We start from the raw sequence: 4,180 nt of genomic DNA on the forward strand, positions 1-4,180 counted from the left end.
AGCCTGTCCTTGAATACATCCAGGGACTGGTTGTCCACAGCCTCCTTAGGCAAGGTCCCAGGAAGGTGATGAGGATGGTCTTTGTTGTTTTGACTGTATGGGCAAGAAATCCAAGAAAGCAAGAAGCCCAAGAATGGAAGAAGTTCAGGAGGGCAAGAGTGAAACATATCTCAGCATGTGAGGTGAGGACAAAGTAGGAGGCTCACCAAAGAAGATCCATCGTGCCTGGGTCTGTGATTGTGCCCTGGCTGCTCATTTAACATTCAAAAGAAATCACACTGCCTTTGTGTTTATATCTGATATTACTTCTTTGGGTGAGCCACAGGGTTGGGAAATGCCCAGTGTCACAGGCTGTAATCTGTGGTCTTTGTGCTTTGTTATATAGTGGTAATGCAAGCTGATATTTCAGAGTGCTTTGAATACTAACAGTGTGTTTGCATGTTATCTTTTGCCCTAAGTAATTGCAATGGATCTGACAGATGAGACATGGTGAGAGAAAGCTCCCTGTAGAGAGGATGTGCTGCATGGGGAAGGGTCAGCCACAGAGTTGGGGATCCATCCTTATCCTTCAATACTTTCCCAAAGGAATTTTGGAGCAAAAAATGGAATCAAAACAAGTTATACATAAACCAAACTATAACAGCCTGAGTTTAAATTTCCAGGTGCTACCACATCTGTTGGGGAGTGAACCAGCTCCTGTCAAACACCAGAACGCTTTGGTGAAAGATGTTCATTTTCCTAAACCTACGTCCTCTGCAGCCACATCTGAGCTCATTAGGATTATATTTTACAAACGTGACACAAAACCCCAACCCCAAATTGACATGCTGGGTGCCTGGGCTTCTGACCTGCCCCATCAGAAGAGGGAGAGGATACCCATCCATGACAGGCAGTCATTTTGTGCCCACCCCCTCTTATTTCCACCCCTTGAAATGGCAGTTACCATTATTTTAATTAACAATAAATAAGGAACAAGGAAGTCCTGAATCTAAGCATGCAAAAATACTTGGCCAAAAAGCAAAAAGCATGGTGAAATGAGTTCGAGGAACTAATTTCCTTTCATGGTGACAGTTTTATCCCCTCCTGAAAAGAAAGAGACGAGTCAAACATGCCTAACACAACCACTAAACCACTAAAAAGGCCAAGAAGTATTGGTTGCTTAACATCTGGTCTTCAAATAAAGGCAGAACAGAGCCGTACTTGTTGCAAGCTCGTTCCCCTATCTTTATACATGATGACTAAGGTGTTTATCATCAACTAACCCCAGAACAAGGTATCACTCTGTGTAAGCAAAGATGATCCTAAATCTGAAGGTAAGCTTCAGTGGTCTCCTTAGTCCCACAGCCCCAAATCCAGCCTGAGATACTGCTCAGATTTGGCTCACCAAATTGGTCCTGAAGGTGTTTTGGAACCCTCACCAACCTGGGCTTTGCTTAGATGTCCACCTGCAGACCTGACAGCAAGAAACCCGGTGACTCTTTGTCCTCTCATGATGCCCCAAAATTTCAGCTGAACCAAAACAAGGGCACACTGGCTCTCACCTTGGTCCCTTTGCTCCATAAGACAGTGGGGAGGAGGAGGAGGGCATTAGGCAAATATCTCCAACTTCTTAAGATTCCTGCTTAATGAGCACATTCTCTGAGTGCAGCAGTTTTACTCCGTATCAGTAATCTTATCAGTCTGAGCCCGCCTCTGCCACCTGCAAGAAGAGATATGGCAAAGAGGGCTATAAAACAGTTTGTTTTAAGTTCTTACACACTAAAGTCAAGAACAAGTTTCAAAGTGAACTTATCATTTTATTTTTGTCATAAAAAAAAAAAAAGAAAAAAAAAAGAAAAAAAAAAAGGGATAAAAAACTGCCGGCTTGCCTTATGATCTCCTGATTGCAGATGTTTCCTGTTGGGTGGCCAGGGAGCTCAGCTTTTTGTTTGCAACTACCGAAAGGCAAAGGCGTTTGGCACTGCTCTGAGGCACGTGTCGTGCAACAGTTGAGCCACAGAACCCTGCATGCCGCCTGCCTGGGAGGTGCTGACCCACAGCCTCACCTCCCCAGTTGTGTACCTGTGTGCCAAAGGACTTTCCTATCTGTACTCAGGCTGACATAGTGTTTCCAAAAGGAGTCGTAGGGACAAGGGGATGAAAGCAAGGTGTGGTGACATGCAACTGCCCACTGCTGCTTTGAGCATTATTTTAATTACTTTTGGCTCTTATTCATCCCAGATTTGGGCTGAATCTCAAGCAAGGAGTGGACAGAAGGTTGTTCTTGACCCCATCCATGGTCTCTCATGGTGCTGTCACTTGGGAGCCCACAAACCTGCCCAGGATTCAGTGTGGTCCTACCCTCAGCTGCATTTGCCTCTTTGCCTGGCATGGGATTTACAGCATCTGTGCACACAAAACACTGAGCTGACATCATAAACCATTTATTTCTATAAATGCATAATCATAGAATGGTTTGAGTTGGAAGGGACCCTCAAAGGCCATCTAGTCCAACTCCCCTACAGTGAACACAGACACCTACAGCTCAGTCAGGTGTTCAGAGCCCTGTCCAGCCTGACCTTGAGTATCAGGACATATGTGCACATGTAGGACAACAAGTTATATTCAAGTATTCTTAGTCAATTAATGCCTTAAACAGATAACAATGCTGTTTATAAGAAAACCACATCTTCCTACATCACACCCATGTGCAAGAGTTTCCCAGCACTGTGTATCTCCCTCATCAAGTTCTGGGGGCACAAAGCATGTGGGTGAGGCAAGGGTGGGATGTACGCACAGTGTGGCACAGTGCCTTTCCAGCATGGAACATCACTGGCCAGCATGGATTAAGAAAAGAGATGAGAACCTGACTCTGGAGATAAGGAAGGAACCTTTTTATCTCAGAAACTACCTGCAAGAATCTCTCATTCATGGGGTCAGATTTGGGAGAAAACCCTACAGATGCTTATTAGCAAAAGAATCACTGCGCTGCACTCTCTCAGCCCCACGTCTGCACACCAACACACAGGCAGAGTTTCATGCTACTCCTTTTTTGAAGGGGGAAAAAAAAAAAAAAAGGATAAGACAGAAAAATGTGAGGCTCCAAGGGCTGTTTTTCCGCCTCTTTCTCCCTCACTGAGCCATAAAGGTGCAAGGTAGCTGCAGGCTGAGCTTACTTCAGATCTGTCAGCTCCCCGGCCCTGCCCTGCACTTTAAACAGGACAAACAGGTTATGACATTAAAGTTTCCAAATGTGGGGGGCTCCTTAAGCAGGAGAGGTTAAGGCAGGGGCACTTTAAGCACTTGGAGAAGGGGAGGGGATGCTTTCAGGTTGAATGCTGCTGTGCACAAGCGGGTTTTGGTTTTATTACTCATAGGAGGGCTGCAAGCAAGCCTTGGGGCTGTGGGAGGAGTGGATTTGCTGTTCTTAAATCTTTATTGTTTTAGGAGGTTTGGGGCATTGCTATGGGTTTTAGGGAAGGAGAAAACTTTGCTTGCATGGTACAAACCGAGCCCTGGATCAGGCAACTTACCTAACAGCTCCTGTAGTGAGAAGAGCCTTTATGGTGTCCAAAACACCCTCTGGGAGATGTCCAGCAGCATCCAAGCAGTTAGCTGCTGTTAGCAAGCAGCTTAATAATGACTTGTGTTGCCTGGGAGTGAGAGAGGGGGGAAAAAAAACAGCTTTTTGAGTTGAGAGCAACCACTAGGCACGTGCCTTTTGCAAGCTACAGAATTTCCTTAAAACCGATAGAAGCACTCGTATAGGATTTATTGTGCAGCTTTACAAGGGAACAGGGTGTTTCCACCAGTTTATGGTGCAAAAGTGCACAGTATCAGGAAAGACATGGGTATGGGACAGGTGCATCGTCCCTGCGCTCTGTATAAAGGTGTGCAGAAGGAAAGCCCCAAACGCTGTAGCTGCTCTCTGAGATGCCAGCAGGAGATGGGGATGTAGGAGATCAATGATGTAAGCTGTCACCTGCTGAAGCTCAGGGTTAGAACACTTGTTTTGTCCTAGCACTAGGGAAAAACTAGCAGCAAGCTGCCTTCTGGACACAGCACTGTTGCAATTGCCCGGTCAGTCCCACTGTTCAAACACTGTCTGTCCCCAACTGCTCTCCTGTTATTCTTGGCCCATAGCTGTGATTTGTCCCTTTCCTACATTGGATCTTCCTCCGCTGCCCCCTGGGTAAGCCAT

The 4,180-nt window shown here is 45.9% G+C and overlaps 1 long non-coding RNA gene across 1 annotated transcript; it reads right to left on the reverse strand.

Annotated features, from left to right (window-relative positions):
* Positions 1 to 289: 289 nt before the first annotated feature.
* LOC140253569 (uncharacterized) lies at positions 290 to 3,633 on the reverse strand. Its single transcript, XR_011903898.1, has 3 exons — positions 3,513 to 3,633; positions 1,542 to 1,699; positions 290 to 1,083 (listed from the first exon to the last, which is right to left on the reverse strand). It is a non-coding gene; the product is annotated as an uncharacterized lncRNA (long non-coding RNA).
* Positions 3,634 to 4,180: the final 547 nt, after the last annotated feature.

Source organism: Excalfactoria chinensis, chromosome 5, assembly GCF_039878825.1.
Source record: "Excalfactoria chinensis isolate bCotChi1 chromosome 5, bCotChi1.hap2, whole genome shotgun sequence".
Lineage (NCBI taxonomy): Eukaryota > Metazoa > Chordata > Aves > Galliformes > Phasianidae > Excalfactoria > Excalfactoria chinensis.